Source organism: Pseudophryne corroboree, chromosome 1 (genome assembly GCF_028390025.1).
Source record: "Pseudophryne corroboree isolate aPseCor3 chromosome 1, aPseCor3.hap2, whole genome shotgun sequence".
Taxonomy (NCBI): Eukaryota; Metazoa; Chordata; class Amphibia; order Anura; family Myobatrachidae; genus Pseudophryne; species Pseudophryne corroboree.
Window position 1 is genome coordinate 277398536 of NC_086444.1, and position 19569 is coordinate 277418104.

Below are 19569 nucleotides of genomic sequence, written 5' to 3' on the forward strand. Positions count from 1 at the left end.
ATCGTCACTGGAATGACTGATAAGACGGGACACTACCACTGGTCTGATGCAGCACAACAGGTTGTTGTTATAATTATTATACTGCAGCTGTGGACATATAGCAGCAGCGTATATCGTCACTGGAATGATTGATGAGACAGGACACTACCACTGGTCTCATGCAGCACAACAGGTTGTTGTTATAATTATACTGCAGCAGTGGACATATAGCAGCAGCGTATATCGTCACTGGAATGACTGATGAGACAGGACACTACCACTGGTCTGATGCAGCAAAACAGGTTGTTGTTTTTATAATTATTATACTGCAGCAGTGGACATATAGCAGCAGCGTATATCGTCACTGGAATGACTGATGAGACAGGACACTACCACTGGTCTGATGCAGCAAAACAGGTTGTTGTTTTTATAATTATTATACTGCAGCAGTGGACATATAGCAGCAGCGTATATCGTCACTGGAATGACTGATGAGACAGGACACTACCACTGGTCTGCACAACAGGTTGTTGTTATAATTATTATACTGCAGCAGTGGACCTATAGCAGCAGCATATATCGTCACTGGAATGACTGATGAGACAGGACACTACCACTGGTCTGCACAACACAGAACCACTTTATACAGCTACACTGGATATATGGCAGCAGAGAACACCAACACTGTGGCTGGCTGGACTGATGCAGCACAATACACTGACTACACTGTACTGGACAGCACAAGACACGCTACCCCACTTTCCCACCCCCACACAGACACTGAACACTGAGGACACGTCCTCTCAATACACTCTCCGAGACTGGCTTCTTATATGGAATCCAAATCCTGCGAGAATCCGACAGCGAGATTATGACGTTTTGCCGCGTTCGGGTTTCCGAGTCAGGCGGGAAAACCCGAGCCTGACTCGGATCCGGGCTCGAATGGTGAAGTCCGGTAGGGTTCGGTTCTCTGAGAACCAAACCCGCTCATCTCTAGGAGAAACAGACCGGAGCCTCGGATCTGTCTGCAACTGCAGTGAGGAGCCTAGCTTACCAATGGAGCCAGCGAGCAGAAAGCCAGGCAGCTGCCAGGCTTAGCAATGTATGTTTTGAAATGAAGAAAAATTATAGGTGTGTGTTATAAACACGCACACATTCCAACATATTCCACATGCCTGTGGGAAAGTCCCATATTCTCCTGTGCCGGGCCGTCTTTTTTTGCCTGTTAGGCCGACTGCCACCACCTGCCAGCCCAGGGCAATTCATACAGCTTCCGCGATTTGCATTAGATGCAATCTGTAATGGCTAGCAAGCACTTCTGGGTGCCCACCATTGCTGGCAGATGAACCACCTGGGACTCGGGAGCAGTGTTTACGGTTACAAGGGGCCTAGCTGTGTACACAGATCCTGGACCTAGAAAAATACCCCAGTAGGGGAGGAAACGCGTTGAACTGCAGCAGCAACAACCTACAGCTGTTACAGGACGTTACCTGTCGATCTACATTGCAGCCCGCAGCAGTGGAGCACCCGAGTCTTACACTCTGTGCCAGATTAAGGTCCACATGGGCCTGGAGCTGGAGTTTATGAAGGGCCTATTGTGTGCCGCAGGGAGTGTGAGTACTAATGGGGGGTGACGAGTGTTGTGCGTGTGTGGCCTGCACAGGGGGTGTGGTCTGGGCCATGAAGGGCCTTCAGTTACTGTACCTCACACTCAGGTACAGAACATGAAAATGTAATAAATAATACAAAATAAATATTACATAAAATTAATATATGACCAGCACTTTATGCAGATGCCACCACAAAGCCCTTCCCTGGTGTACATCCGTGCATCCGAATGTGCCAGGACAGAGACGCCCACTGTCAGTACACGCTGTAATACTACTTTACACACCATTACTAATCGCACCATGGAAAGTCGCACAAGCCCTTGGGTAAATGCAGATTTTCAATCTGAGTGTGGCCTCCAATGAGAACGATGAAGCGCCCATGTGCGCCAACATATTTGCATCATGTATGCAACACACCCATGAGACGGACCATGTTTGCACACATTAATAGCCACCTCCCAGTCACTGCCCAGAAATGCTCAGCTGGTGCGTCCTGACATAGCCGGATGCCATTACTTTCCCTACCCCAGTCATGTCCCTTCTGCCAAAGGAGTCTACTATCCGGGATCAGGGGGAAAGCGATGTCTTCAGCCCTCTGTGCGGATACCAGAGCTTCGGTATTGTACTGTACATCCCCTGCTCGGCTTCTCTCCCTGCAGCGGCGCAGAGCCTGCTCAGCGCCAACCCCGGTCACATACATGTATGCATATACACACAGACATACCTCCTGTATATACACATACCTCCCCATATGCATATATACACCCCTCCTGTATATACAGGATCCAGTCAGGATTCCATCAGTCGGGACCCCGGCTGTCAAAATACAGACAACGGAATTCTGATACAGCTGAGAATGGCGGCGCCTGAGTCCTGAATGGGATCACAATCTTGGCGCTGGCATACAGACAACCGGGATCCCGACAGTCATACTGCTGGGCCGCCAGGTAAGCAGTGAAGAGGGAGGAGTTAAGTTTAGGGTGTGGTTGGAGGGTTAGGCTGCGGGAAGGAGGGGGTTAAGTTTAGGCTGTGGGGAGGGGGGGGGGGGTTAGGCACAACCGGGGAGGTTTAGGCTGCGGGGTTGTAGGGAGAGGTGTTAGGTTTAGGCTGCGGGAAGGGAGGGTTAGGGGCCATTGGGGGGAGGAAAGTATACTTACCTTGCCCCTGTTGGGATTGTCACTGTCGGGACCGCGGTCGGTATTCTGACCGCCGGGATCCCGACTACTGGTATTGCGAACCCAATCCATGTATACATATAACTCCTAATATACATATATACTCCTCCTGTACATTCACATACTCCCCCACATATGCATAAATCCCTCTGTATATACACATTCCTCCAAATATACAGCCCTCACGTATGTACACATAACCTTTCCCAATAACATATATACACTCTCCTGTACATGCACATACCCCCAGTGTACAGTACATATATACACACATACTCTGCATAAACACATGCCCTCCAATAAACATGTACACATCCTCCTGTATATACACATAAACCCAATATACTGTGATAATATACACCCCTCCTATACATACCATATGTTACACTGCACTGCTCCAGCACACACAAGATTACGCCGCACTTCACCAGCACAAACAGGGTTACACCATACAGTTGCAGCACACACAGGGTTACACTGCACAGCACACACAGGGGTACACCATACTGCACCAGCACACACGGTAACGCAGTACAATGACAGCACACACTGGGTTACACTGCCCTGCACCAGCACACACAGAGTTACACTGCACAGCTCCACCTGCCCCATTGTTAATTCTGTCTCTGCAAGGGGGACGGCGGCGCGGCTCCGGGACCGGACGATCGAGGACGGGTCCTGTGTTCGATCCCTCTGGAGCTAATGGTGTCCAGTAGCCTTAGAAGCCCAAGCTAGCTGCAAGCAGGTAGGTTCGCTTCTCTCCCCTTAGTCCCTCGTAGCAGTGAGTCTGTTGCCAGCAGATCTCACTGAAAATAAAAAACCTAACAAATACTTTCTTTACTAGAAGCTCAGGAGAGCCCCTAGTGTGCAACCAGCTCGGGCCGGGCACAGATTCTAACTGAGGTCTGGAGGAGGGGCATAGAGGGAGGAGCCAGTGCACACCAGATATAGGCCCTCATTCCGAGTTGTTCGCTCGGTATTTTTCATCGCATCGCAGTGAAAATCCGCTTAGTACGCATGCGCAATGTTCGCACTGCGACTGCGCCAAGTAACTTTACTATGAAGAAAGTATTTTTACTCACGGCTTTTTCTTCGCTCCGGCGATCGTAATGTGATTGACAGGAAATGGGTGTTACTGGGCGGAAACACGGCGTTTCAGGGGCGTGTGGCTGAAAACGCTACCGTTTCCGGAAAAAACGCAGGAGTGGCCGGGGAAACGGTGGGAGTGCCTGGGCGAACGCTGGGTGTGTTTGTGACGTCAACCAGGAACGACAAGCACTGAAATGATCGCACAGGCAGAGTAAGTCTGGAGCTACTCTGAAACTGCTAAGTAGTTAGTAATCGCAATATTGCGAATACATCGGTCGCAATTTTAAGAAGCTAAGATTCACTCCCAGTAGGCGGCGGCTTAGCGTGTGTAACTCTGCTAAATTCGCCTTGCGACCGATCAACTCGGAATGAGGGCCATAGTACCTAATCTTTCTTTTAAGAGTGCCCAGTCTCCTGCGGAGCCCGTCTATTCCCCATGGTCCTTACGGAGTACCCAGCATCCACTAGGACGTCAGAGAAATAATGTTGAACTGCTTTCAATAAAACTGACCAAAAAACATTCTTGCTACTCTTATCACTACATTTCTATTAGCTTCCCTTTGCACAACCTACATTTCCCTGCAGTGTACTCATTGCACCACCAGAGGGTACTGCATAGATGTAAAATTTCATGCACTCTTAATAATTTCACATAGCATTGCAAGTAACTTCTAGTTGTTATAAATACATGCATATATTAAAATCTGCATATCTTATTTAACATATTTTTAAAATATTTGTAATCTATTCTTAACCTTATTTTCTCCTCATTAGTGGAACTGAAAGTCCAAGGGATTTATGTAATAGCCTGTGAGATGTTTGACTGTGCGGTAATTCCGTCGCGAGTATGCCCGTATTTTTCAAGTGGCAGGGGTTAGAGATTTCTATTGCACCAGGACTTATTGATAGTACTTATTTTTTTGAGTAACTCGAAATAACATGTACTTGCAGGGGCGTAGCTAGACTTTTGTGGGCCCCCCAGCATTCCGCGAGAACGTGAGGGGGTTTGCAGTCAGGAAATCAGAGGGGGAGGGGTCTGACAGATTACAGGGCGGGACCAGACAGGGTGGAGACTGAGGTGTTAGTTATACTTTTATATATATATATATATATATATATATATAATTACGTGTACAAAAAACATATAAACGAAAAAACAAAACACTGGGCTGGAGGGGGTTCTAGGTGGGGGGCTGCTTGGGGAGAGAAGGAGGGGTGGCACTGGGCTGGCAGGGTGTGAGACTGAGATGGGGGGTCAGTGAGCAGGTGGGGCCACTAGACTGGTGGGGGGGTGATATGTGGAGGACACTGGACTGGAGTGGGTTCTAGGTTGGGGGGCAGTGGGCTGGCAGGGTGCGAGACACTGAGATGGGAGGGGGCTGACTTGCATGTCGCAGCTAGAGAGCCCTCTGTGTACAGGGTCCAGGGACACACACACACACATTGTACCGGGTCATGGGGCACACACACACATTGTACAGGGTCCAGGAGCACGCTGATACACACACTCACTCACACACACACACACACACACACACACACACACACACACACACACACACACACACACACACACATTGTACAGGGTCCAGGAGCACACTGACACACACAATGTACAGGGTCCAGGAGCACACTGACACACACACACACACACACAATGTACAGGGTCCAGGAACACACTGACACACACACACACACACACACACACACACACACACACACACACACACACACACACATTGTACAGGGTCCAGGGGCACACTGACACACACATACACCATACCTCCCAACTTTGTCCCCTTTGAAAGAGGGACATACGCGCGGCTTCGCCCGTGCGCGCTCCCGAAAAAGGGGCGTGGTCTAAGTAAAAGGGGGCGTGGCTTCGCGGGATGACCCGCGATCGCGCGCCACGCCCCCGTTTTCGTCACTGAGGGGGCATACCCAGCGCTCTGTGAGCCGCTGGCATGCCCCCTCTCCCTCTGACTTCAGTGAATAGACGCTGTGCGTTCACTGCTGCTCTGCTAAGCAGGGCAGCGACAAACAGAGCCTCCCAACTGACCCCCCCCACCGCGGGACACTGCGGCCCGCGGGTGGGACAGCGGGACAGTCCCCAAAAAACGGGACTGTCCCGTGAAAATCGGGACAGTTGGGAGGTATGCATACACACACACACACATTGTACAGGGTCCAGGGGCACACTGACACACACATACACATTGTAAAGGGTCCAGGGGCACACTGTCTCCCCACATTGTACAGGGACGCACAGCCCCAACCCCCACCCTCACTCTCTGCCCTGCTGGTGTCCCCGGAGCGTCACCTTTAAACTGGTCAGTGGGGACCGTGGACGCATGCGATCCGCTCGGTATCAGGAGATGGCTACCTTGTACTGCACTGGCCCCGCAGCTCAGCGGCTGTTACCGATGCACAGCCATAGAGACTAGAGTGAGGAGGAGCGCAGAGATCCCGGCGTGGGGTCACTCCCCAGCCTCCTCTGCATATTCAGCGGCGGGATGGGGAGTGACTCGGAGCTCATGCACATACATAATTAATACAGCGCTGATGTAAACGGGCGAGGGATGCGCACATAACTTCCCCCCCCCCCCCATCCCCGAACCAAAATTACCTCTTGCCAGCTGCGGTTGTCCTTCATTCAGGTCAGTGGGGCCCGGGAACCGGGAGGCAGCAGCACTGGTTGTGATGTGGCCGGCGGCAGGAAATGGTGCCCTTGAGTGAATAGTGCTGTATGCGAATGCATACTGTGCCTAACGGAGTGGCCGGCACTGCTTCTACTGCTGCCAGGTGATGCCTCCACCCGCCCATAGTAATATCGCTGATTGGCGCATCCCGGCCTGGGAGTGGGAGAGGGGGATCTACAGCACGGCACCCAGCCACCTGTACAGCAGCAGCTCCTCCTGCTCCCCGCGCTCTAGTCTGCTATACGCGCACACCGCACAGGCAGGGAGAGGAGCACTGAACTAAATTGGTGTAGGGGGAGCGGCGGGTCCCAGGTCCCTGTGACAGCTTGGGCCCCATAGCAGCCGCATCCCCTGCACCTATGGTAGCTATGGCCTTGTGTATTTGTTAATAATCTATAGCTGGCCAAGGGGGCTGTCTCGGACTAATATTACACATAGAGAAACAGAGGAAAGCAAAAGAAGTCCGATTCTGGCGCAATAAGTAGTACTTAGTGCGCCAGAATCAGACTTCTTTTGCTTTCCTCTGTTTCTTTATGAATCATTTACTTGGCAAAACCAACTAGTTTGGCTTGTACAGTGGAGCTTGAAAGTTGTTTACCCTTCAGAATTTCTATATTTCTGCTGAAATTTGGCCTAAAACTACCTCAGATTTTCACAGTGCTAAAAGTAGATACAGAGAGCCAAATCAAACATATGGGACAAATCAATTAGATGTGCTCATATTTTTTAATTGAGGAAAATGTTCGAATATCACATATCTTTTAGTGGCATAAGTAATAGTATATGAACCTTCAAGCTTATCAGATATTTTGGAGGTGAAATTAGAGTCAGGAATTTTCAGTTTTTGGGATGACAATCAGGTGTGAGTGGACAACCTGTCCTTTTAAAAGAACAGGGATCCATCAAAGTCTGATGTTCACAACCAGGGCCGGATTTACTGCAAGGCAACCTAGGAATCGCTTGTGGCCCGGTGTGTCTCACGGGGACCGGAAATCCTGCACATCCATCCTGTAGACAGGAAATTTCATTTCCTGTTACAGCAGCCTTACTAGCGGTCATCTAACTGAGGCCCCGCCCACCACCACCCCTTATGACTTCCTGCCTGCAATTCAAACAAGGGGGCATACTGTCACACTGTGACACAGGCTTGCTGGTGCAAACTGCATTGAGTTCCTCCAGGACCCTCGTACCCCATGTAATTCCGTCACTGACACAATTATCATAGGCTAGTTACTGTAGCTTCTATGGGTCTTCTTCCATTACAACAGCCATCTTATCATCGCCCTTCTGCTCTTCATGTCTCTCTCCCACTGGCTTGATCCCGAGTCCCCTCTTTATTATCTCCCCTCACGTCTCCAAATGCCCCCCCCCCACACCTTATCGTGACACCCCTGACCCCCCCCCCCCATCATGGCACCTCACATCCACCAACGCAGCACCCCCCTAACATGGTACCCCTGACCCTTGCGGGGCACCTTCTCAAACATACAATGTCTCCGCATGAACATCTGCTGCCCCTTAAGAAGAGCAATTGACTGTGGTTGAAACGGCTGTTGGGCCGCTGCTTCCATTACATTTTGACTGTATGGAACTTTCAAGTAAAAACGCTACTACTCAAATGTGAGTGCTGGTTATTTTTTATTTTAGGAAAAAGTTAGTGTTATTACTAATAATTCTGGACCCTGCACCGCTCTCTACTGGATACTGAGTGCTGTCTCACTCTATGCGTATATATATATATATATATATATATATATATATATTAGAGATGAGCGCCGGAAATTTTTCGGGTTTTGTGTTTTGGTTTTGGGTTCGGTTCCGCGGCCGTGTTTTGGGTTCGACCGCGTTTTGGCAAAACCTAACCGAATTTTTTTTGTCGGATTCGGGTGTGTTTTGGATTCGGGTGTTTTTTTCCAAAAAACCTAAAAAACAGCTTAAATCATAGAATTTGGGGGTCATTTTGATCCCAAAGTATTATTAACCTCAAAAACCATCATTTCCACTCATTTTCAGTCTATTCTGAATACCTCACACCTCACAATATTATTTTTAGTCCTAAAATTTGCACCGAGGTCGCTGGATGACTAAGCTAAGCGACCCTAGTGGCCGACACAAACACCTGGCCCATCTAGGAGTGGCACTGCAGTGTCACGCAGGATGTCCCTTCCAAAAAACCCTCCCCAAACAGCACATGACGCAAAGAAAAAAAGAGGCGCAATGAGGTAGCTGTGTGAGTAAGATAAGCGACCCTAGTGGCCGACACAAACATCGGGCCCATCTAGGAGTGTCACTGCAGTGTCACGCAGGATGTCCCTTCCAAAAAACCCTCCCCAAACAGCACATGACGCAAAGAAAAAAAGAGGCGCAATGAGGTAGCTGTGCGAGTAAGATAAGCGACCCTAGTGGCCGACACAAACACCGGGCCCATCTAGGAGTGGCACTGCAGTGTCACGCAGGATGTCCCTTCGAAAAAACCCTCCCCAAACAGCACATGACGCAAAGAAAAAAAGAGGCGCAATGAGGTAGCTGTGTGAGTAAGATAAGCGACCCTAGTGGCCGACACAAACACCGGGCCCATCTAGGAGTGGCACTGCAGTGTCACGCAGGATGTCCCTTCCAAAAAACCCTCCCCAAACAGCACATGACGCAAAGAAAAAAAGAGGCGCAATGAGGTAGCTGTGTGAGTAAGATAAGCGACCCTAGTGGCCGACACAAACACCGGGCCCATCTAGGAGTGGCACTGCAGTGTCACGCAGGATGTCCCTTCCAAAAAACCCTCCCCAAACAGCACATGACGCAAAGAAAAAAAGAGGCGCAATGAGGTAGCTGTGTGAGTAAGATAAGCGACCCTAGTGGCCGACACAAACACCGGGCCCATCTAGGAGTGGCACTGCAGTGTCACGCAGGATGTCCCTTCCAAAAAACCCTCCCCAAACAGCACATGACGCAAAGAAAAAAAGAGGCGCAATGAGGTAGCTGTGTGAGTAAGATAAGCGACCCTAGTGGCCGACACAAACACCGGGCCCATCTAGGAGTGTCACTGCAGTGTCACGCAGGATGTCCCTTCCAAAAAACCCTCCCCAAACAGCACATGACGCAAAGAAAAAAAGAGGCGCAATGAGGTAGCTGTGTGAGTAAGATAAGCGACCCTAGTGGCCGACACAAACACCGGGCCCATCTAGGAGTGTCACTGCAGTGTCACGCAGGATGTCCCTTCCAAAAAACCCTCCCCAAACAGCACATGACGCAAAGAAAAAAAGAGGCGCAATGAGGTAGCTGTGTGAGTAAGATAAGCGACCCTAGTGGCCGACACAAACACCGGGCCCATCTAGGAGTGTCACTGCAGTGTCACGCAGGATGTCCCTTCCAAAAAACCCTCCCCAAACAGCACATGACGCAAAGAAAAATTAAAGAAAAAAGAGGTGCAAGATGGAATTGTCCTTGGGCTCTCCCACCCACCCTTATGTTGTATAAACAGGACATGCACACTTTAACCAACCCATCATTTCAGTGACAGGGTCTGCCACACGTCTGTGACTGATATGACGGGTTGGTTTGGACCCCCACCAAAAAAGAAGCAATTAATCTCTCCTTGCACAAACTGGCTCTACAGAGGCAAGATGTCCACCTCATCATCATCCTCCGATATATCACCGTGTACATCCCCCTCCTCACAGATTATCAATTCGTCCCCACTGGAATCCACCATCTCAGCTCCCTGTGTACTTTGTGGAGGCAATTGCTGCTGGTCAATGTCTCCGCGGAGGAATTGATTATAATTCATTTTAATGAACATCATCTTCTCCACATTTTCTGGATGTAACCTCGTACGCCGATTGCTGACAAGGTGAGCGGCGGCACTAAACACTCTTTCGGAGTACACACTTGTGGGAGGGCAACTTAGGTAGAATAAAGCCAGTTTGTGCAAGGGCCTCCAAATTGCCTCTTTTTCCTGCCAGTATAAGTACGGACTGTGTGACGTGCCTACTTGGATGCGGTCACTCATATAATCCTCCACCATTCTTTCAATGTTGAGAGAATCATATGCAGTGACAGTAGACGACATGTCCGTAATCGTTGTCAGGTCCTTCAGTCCGGACCAGATGTCAGCATCAGCAGTCGCTCCAGACTGCCCTGCATCACCGCCAGCGGGTGGGCTCGGAATTCTGAGCCTTTTCCTCGCACCCCCAGTTGCGGGAGAATGTGAAGGAGGAGATGTTGACAGGTCGCGTTCCGCTTGACTTGACAATTTTCTCACCAGCAGGTCTTTCAACCCCAGCAGACTTGTGTCTGCCGGAAAGAGAGATCCAAGGTAGGCTTTAAATCTAGGATCGAGCACGGTGGCCAAAATGTAGTGCTCTGATTTCAACAGATTGACCACCCGTGAATCCTTGTTAAGCGAATTAAGGGCTCCATCCACAAGTCCCACATGCCTAGCGGAATCGCTCCGTGTTAGCTCCTCCTTCAATGTCTCCAGCTTCTTCTGCAAAAGCCTGATGAGGGGAATGACCTGACTCAGGCTGGCAGTGTCTGAACTGACTTCACGTGTGGCAAGTTCAAAGGGCATCAGAACCTTGCACAACGTTGAAATCATTCTCCACTGCGCTTGAGACAGGTGCATTCCACCTCCTATATCGTGCTCAATTGTATAGGCTTGAATGGCCTTTTGCTGCTCCTCCAACCTCTGAAGCATATAGAGGGTTGAATTCCACCTCGTTACCACTTCTTGCTTCAGATGATGGCAGGGCAGGTTCAGTAGTTTTTGGTGGTGCTCCAGTCTTCTGTACGTGGTGCCTGTACGCCGAAAGTGTCCCGCAATTCTTCTGGCCACCGACAGCATCTCTTGCACGCCCCTGTCGTTTTTAAAAAAATTCTGCACCACCAAATTCAAGGTATGTGCAAAACATGGGACATGCTGGAATTTGCCCATATTTAATGCACACACAATATTGCTGGCGTTGTCCGATGCCACAAATCCACAGGAGAGTCCAATTGGGGTAAGCCATTCCGCGATGATCTTCCTCAGTTGCCGTAAGAGGTTTTCAGCTGTGTGCGTATTCTGGAAACCGGTGATACAAAGCGTAGCCTGCCTAGGAAAGAGTTGGCGTTTGCGAGATGCTGCTACTGGTGCCGCCGCTGCTGTTCTTGCGGCGGGAGTCCATACATCTACCCAGTGGGCTGTCACAGTCATATAGTCCTGACCCTGCCCTGCTCCACTTGTCCACATGTCCGTGGTTAAGTGGACATTGGGTACAACTGCATTTTTTAGGACACTGGTGAGTCTTTTTCTGACGTCCGTGTACATTCTCGGTATCGCCTGCCTAGAGAAGTGGAACCTAGATGGTATTTGGTAACGGAGGCACACTGCCTCAATAAATTGTCTAGTTCCCTGTGAACTAACGGCGGATACCGGACGCACGTCTAACACCAACATAGTTGTCAAGGCCTCAGTTATCCGCTTTGCAGCAGGATGACTGCTGTGATATTTCATCTTCCTCGCAAAGGACTGTTGAACAGTCAATTGCTTACTGGAAGTAGTACAAGTGGGCTTACGACTTCCCCTCTGGGATGACCATCGACTCCCAGCAGCAACAACAGCAGCGCCAGCAGCAGTAGGCGTTACACGCAAGGATGCATCGGAGGAATCCCAGGCAGGAGAGGACTCGTCAGAATTGCCAGTGACATGGCCTGCAGGACTATTGGCATTCCTGGGGAAGGAGGAAATTGACACTGAGGGAGTTGGTGGGGTGGTTTGCGTGAGCTTGGTTACAAGAGGAAGGGATTTACTGGTCAGTGGACTGCTTCCGCTGTCGCCCAAAGTTTTTGAACTTGTCACTGACTTATTATGAATGCGCTGCAGGTGACGTATAAGGGAGGATGTTCCGAGGTGGTTAACGTCCTTACCCCTACTTATTACAGCTTGACAAAGGCAACACACGGCTTGACACCTGTTGTCCGCATTTCTGTTGAAATACTTCCACACCGAAGAGCTGATTTTTTTTATTATTTTCACCAGGCATGTCAGTGGCCATATTCCTCCCACGGACAACAGGTGTCTCCCCGGGTGCCTGACTTAAACAAACCACCTCACCATCAGAATCCTCCTGGTCAATTTCCTCCCCAGCGCCAGCAACACCCATATCCTCCTCATCCTGGTGTACTTCAACACTGACATCTTCAATCTGACTATCAGGAACTGGACTGCGGGTGCTCCTTCCAGCACTTGCAGGGGGCGTGCAAATGGTGGAAGGCGCATGCTCTTCACGTCCAGTGTTGGGAAGGTCAGGCATCGCAACCGACACAATTGGACTCTCCTTGTGGATTTGGGATTTCGAAGAACGCACAGTTCTTTGCGGTGCTTTTGCCAGCTTGAGTCTTTTCAGTTTTCTAGCGAGAGGCTGAGTGCTTCCATCCTCATGTGAAGCTGAACCACTAGCCATGAACATAGGCCAGGGCCTCAGCCGTTCCTTGCCACTCCGTGTGGTAAATGGCATATTGGCAAGTTTACGCTTCTCCTCCGACAATTTTATTTTAGGTTTTGGAGTCCTTTTTTTACTGATATTTGGTGTTTTGGATTTGACATGCTCTGTACTATGACATTGGGCATCGGCCTTGGCAGACGACGTTGCTGGCATTTCATCGTCTCGGCCATGACTAGTGGCAGCAGCTTCAGCACGAGGTGGAAGTGGATCTTGATCTTTCCCTAATTTTGGAACCTCAACATTTTTGTTCTCCATATTTTAATAGGCACAACTAAAAGGCACCTCAGGTAAACAATGGAGATGGATGGATACTAGTATACAATTATGGATGGACTGCCGAGTGCCGACACAGAGGTAGCTACAGCCGTGGACTACCGTACTGTACTGTGTCTGCTGCTAATATAGACTGGTTGATAATGAGATGTAGTATGTATAAAGAAGAAAAAAAAAAAAACCACGGGTAGGTGGTATACAATTATGGATGGACTGCCGAGTGCCGACACAGAGGTAGCTACAGCCGTGAACTACCATACTGTGTCTGCTGCTAATATAGACTGGTTGATAATGAGATGTAGTATGTATAAAGAAGAAAGAAAAAAAAAACCACGGGTAGGTGGCATACAATTATGGATGGACTGCCGAGTGCCGACACAGAGGTAGCTACAGCCATGGACTACCGTACTGTACTGTGTCTGCTGCTAATATAGACTGGTTGATAATGAGATGTAGTATGTATAAAGAAGAAAGAAAAAAAAACCACGGGTAGGTGGTATACAATTATGGATGGACTGCCGAGTGCCGACACAGAGGTAGCTACAGCCGTGGACTACCGTACTGTACTGTGTCTGCTGCTAATATAGACTGGATGATAATGAGATGTAGTATGTATAAAGAAGAAAGAAAAAAAAACCACGGGTAGGACTAGGTGGTATACAATTATGGATGGACTGCCGAGTGCCGACACAGAGGTAGCTACAGCCGTGGACTACCGTACTGTACTGTGTCTGCTGCTAATATAGACTGGTTGATAATGAGATGTAGTATGTATAAAGAAGAAAGAAAAAAAAAACCACGGGTAGGTGGTATACAATTATGGATGGACTGCCGAGTGCCGACACAGAGGTAGCTACAGCCATGGACTACCGTACTGTACTGTGTCTGCTGCTAATATAGACTGGATGATAATGAGATGTAGTATGTATAAAGAAGAAAGAAAAAAAAACCACGGGTAGGTGGTATACAATTATGGATGGACTGCCGAGTGCCGACACAGAGGTAGCTACAGCCGTGGACTACCGTACTGTACTGTGTCTGCTGCTAATATAGACTGGTTGATAATGAGATGTAGTATGTATAAAGAAGAAAGAAAAAAAAACCACGGGTAGGTGGTATACAATTATGGATGGACTGCCGAGTGCCGACACAGAGGTAGCTACAGCCATGGACTACCGTACTGTACTGTGTCTGCTGCTAATATAGACTGGATGATAATGAGATGTAGTATGTATAAAGAAGAAAGAAAAAAAAACCACGGGTAGGTGGTATACAATTATGGATGGACTGCCGAGTGCCGACACAGAGGTAGCTACAGCCGTGGACTACCGTACTGTACTGTGTCTGCTGCTAATATAGACTGGATGATAATGAGATGTAGTATGTATAAAGAAGAAAGAAAAAAAAAACCACGGATAGGTGGTATACAATTATGGATGGACTGCCGAGTGCCGACACAGAGGTAGCTACAGCCGTGAACTACCGTACTGTGTCTGCTGCTAATATAGACTGGTTGATAATGAGATGTAGTATGTATAAAGAAGAAAGAAAAAAAAAAACACGGATAGGTGGTATACAATTATGGATGGACTGCCGAGTGCCGACACAGAGGTAGCTACAGCCGTGGACTACCGTACTGTACTGTGTCTGCTGCTAATATAGACTGGTTGATAATGAGATGTAGTATGTATAAAGAAGAAAGAAAAAAAAAAACCACGGGTAGGTGGTATACAATTATGGATGGACTGCCGAGTGCCGACACAGAGGTAGCTACAGCCGTGGACTACCGTACTGTACTGTGTCTGCTGCTAATATAGACTGGATGATAATGAGATGTAGTATGTATAAAGAAGAAAGAAAAAAAAACCACGGGTAGGTGGTATACAATTATGGATGGACTGCCGAGTGCCGACACAGAGGTAGCTACAGCCGTGGACTACCGTACTGTACTGTGTCTGCTGCTAATATAGACTGGATGATAATGAGATGTAGTATGTATAAAGAAGAAAGAAAAAAAAAACCACGGGTAGGTGGTATACAATTATGGATGGACTGCCGAGTGCCGACACAGAGGTAGCTACAGCCGTGAACTACCGTACTGTGTCTGCTGCTAGTATAGACTGGATGATAAATAATGATATAAAAAATATATATATATCACTACTGCAGCCGGACAGGTATATATTATATAATGACGGACCTGCTGGACACTGTCTGTCAGCAGAATGAGTTTTTTAATTTTTATAGAATAAAAAAACACCACACAAGTCACACGACGAGTGTACTTTTTCAGGCAGACATTCAATCACAATATACTATACTGGTGGTCAGTGTGGTCAGGTCACTGGTCACAGTGGTCAGTGGTCAGTCACACTGGCAGTGGCACTCTGGCAGCAAAAGTGTGCACTGTTTAATATGTACTCCTGGCTCCGGCTATAACCTATAACTGCTCCCCAGTCTCCCCCACAATTAAGCTGTGTGAGCACAGTCAGATATTATACATAGATGATGCAGCACACTGGGCTGAGCACAGATATGGTATGTGAGTGTGACTGAGTCACTGTGTATCGTTTTTTTCAGGCAGAGAACAAGAACAGAACGGATTATTAAATAATAATAAATTATAAAACTGCACTGGTGGTCAGGTCACTGGTCATCAGTCACTAGTATAACTCCTCCTAAGCTCCAGTAAGTAAATGAAGTGTCTCACTCTCACTCTCCTATCTATTTTAATTTCTAAACGGAGAGGACGCCAGCCACGTCCTCTCCCTATCAATCTCAATGCACGTGTGAAAATGGCCGCGACGCGCGGCTCCTTATATAGAATCCGAGTCTCGCGATAGAATCCGAGCCTCGCGAGAATCCGACAGCGTGATGATGACGTTCGGGCGCGCTCGGGTTAACCGAGCAAGGCGGGAAGATCCGAGTCGCTCGGACCCGTGTAAAAAAACATGAAGTTCGGGCGGGTTCGGATTCAGAAAAACCGAACCCGCTCATCTCTAATATATATGTGTATGTATAAAGAGATTATATATATATATATATATATATATACACACACACACACACACACAGCAACTTCAGACCAGCACTCCACGATACTCCTAATAGCTGCACCGGTGCCTCCACATATACAAATGTATAAATATAGTCAAGCAATGGTGTGGCACTCGGCTGGATAAATGAACAATAAACCAGTCAGGTCTTACAACGTTTCAGTGCTTTAATGCACTATCGTCAGGATACAATGCACATAAATGAAATTACATACCTTTATACTCATGCACCCAGAGTGAATTCGCGCCAGGAGGTCAGTCTAAACTTCCTCCCTAACGTCCAAAACGTAACACATCATCACGTTAGTGACTCCCATCACCATGACAACAAGTACACAATCACAAACAAGGCTCTGAAATAACAAAAAAAAGTATCAATTGCTCAAAAGAATAATTCCTAAAAGCAACTAAAGCTCAGATGTTCATTTAACCCCCTAGGAGACAATACCCCCAGACGGTAAATCCACTCTGTCTCGCGTTGCAGCAACAATTGGTTACGATCACCACCCCTTAGGGGCTTCTTAACAAAATCAATCATCCGGTACCTAATGCTGGCAACACTATGATTGTTCTCAGCAAAATGTCGGGCAACCGGCTGGTCCGATCTGCTCTTACTAACTAAAGCAGCTCTAATGGCCGACCGGTGTACCGACATATACGATCTTTAAATCTGCCCTGGGTCTTCACTATATAGGAGAGACCACAGGGACAGATGATTTGGTTCACCACATAGGGATGAGCGGGTTCGGTTCCTCGGAATCCGAACCCGCCCGAACTTCATGTTTTTTTACACGGGTCCGAGCGACTCGGATCTTCCCGCCTTGCTCGGTTAACCCGAGCGCGCCCGAATGTCATCATCCCGCTGTCGGATTCTCGCGAGGCTCGGATTCTATCGCGAGACTCGGATTCTATATAAGGAGCCGCGCGTCGCCGCCATTTTCACACGTGCATTGAGATTCATAGGGAGAGGACGTGGCTGGCGTCCTCTCCGTTTATAGAGAAGAGAGTGAGACAGTAGAGAGAGACACAGTAGTAATTTTGGGGAGCATTAGGAGGAGTACTAGTTACTTGCTGAAGTGATAGATAGTGTGACTGTATATTATCTGACTTGTGGGGGAGACACTGACAGTGGGGAGCAGTTAGAGTCTGAGAGCAGGACTCAGGAGTACATATAACGTACAGTGCACACTTTTGCTGCCAGAGTGCCACACTGCCATTGTGACCACACTGACCACCAGTATAATATATATTGTGATTGTCTGCTTAGGAGTACTACTTGCAAGTTGCTGATAGTGTGACCAGTGACCTGACCACCAGTCACCACCAGTTTAATATATATATATATATATATATATATAATTGTATATAATATATATATAATATTGTATACCACCTACCCGTGGTTTTTTTTTTTCTTTCTTCTTTATACATACTACTATAGTAGCTTACTGTAGCAGTCTGCGGTGCTGCTGAGCTGACTGTGTCCAGCAGGTCCGTCATCAGTCATTACATAATAAATATATATACCTGTCCGGCTGCAGTACTAGTGATATTATATATATATATATATATATTGATTTCATCTCATTATCATCCAGTCTATATTAGCAGCAGACACAGTACGGTAGTCCACGGCTGTAGCTACCTCTGTGTCGGCAGCCGCTCGTCCATCCATAATTGTATACCACCTACCCGTGGTTTTTTTTTTTCTTTCTTCTTTATACATACTACTATAGTAGCTTACTGTAGCAGTCTGCGGTGCTGCTGAGCTGACAGTGTCCAGCAGGTCCGTCATCAGTCATTACATAATAAATATATATACCTGTCCGGCTGCAGTACTAGTGATATTATATATATATATATTGATTTCATCTCATTATCATCCAGTCTATATTAGCAGCAGACACAGTACGGTAGTCCACGGCTGTAGCTACCTCTGTGTCGGCAGTCGCTCGTCCATCCATAATTGTATACCACCTACCCGTGGTTTTTTTTTTTTCTTTCTTCTTTATACATACTACTATAGTAGCTTACTGTAGCAGTCTGCGGTGCTGCTGAGCTGACAGTGTCCAGCAGGTCCGTCATCAGTCATTACATAATAAATATATATACCTGTCCGGCTGCAGTACTAGTGATATTATATATATATATATATATATATATATATATATATATATATATTGATTTCATCTCATTATCATCCAGTCTATATTAGCAGCAGACACAGTACGGTAGTCCACGGCTGTAGCTACCTCTGTGTCGGCAGTCGCTCGTCCATCCATAATTGTATACCACCTACCCGTGTTTTTTTCTTTTTTCTTTCTTCTTTATACATACTACTATAGTAGCTTACTGTAGCAGTCTGCGGTGCTGCTGAGCTGACAGTGTCCAGCAGGTCCGTCATCAGTCATTACATAATAAATATATCTACCTGTCCGGCTGCAGTACTAGTGTGATATAATATATATTGATTTCATCTCATTATCATCCAGTCTATATTAGCAGCAGACACAGTACGGTAGTCCACGGCTGTAGCTACCTCTGTGTCGGCAGTCGCTCGTCCATCCATAATTGTATACCACCTACCCGTGTTTTTTTCTTTTTTCTTTCTTCTTTATACATACTACTATAGTAGCTTACTGTAGCAGTCTGCGGTGCTGCTGAGCTGACAGTGTCCAGCAGGTCCGTCATCAGTCATTACATAATAAATATATCTACCTGTCCGGCTGCAGTACTAGTGTGATATAATATATATTGATTTCATCTCATTATCATCCAGTCTATATTAGCAGCAGACACAGTACGGTAGTCCACGGCTGTAGCTACCTCTGTGTCGGCAGTCGCTCGTCCATCCATAATTGTATACCACCTACCCGTGGTTTTTTTTTTCTTTCTTCTTTATACATACTACTATAGTAGCTTACTGTAGCAGTCTGCGGTGCTGCTGAGCTGACAGTGTCCAGCAGGTCCGTCATCAGTCATTACATAATAAATATATCTACCTGTCCGGCTGCAGTACTAGTGTGATATAATATATATTGATTTCATCTCATTATCATCCAGTCTATATTAGCAGCAGACACAGTACGGTAGTCCACGGCTGTAGCTACCTCTGTGTCGGCAGTCGCTCGTCCATCCATAAGTATACTAGTATCCATCCATCTCCATTGTTTACCTGAGGTGCCTTTTAGTTGTGCCTATTAAAA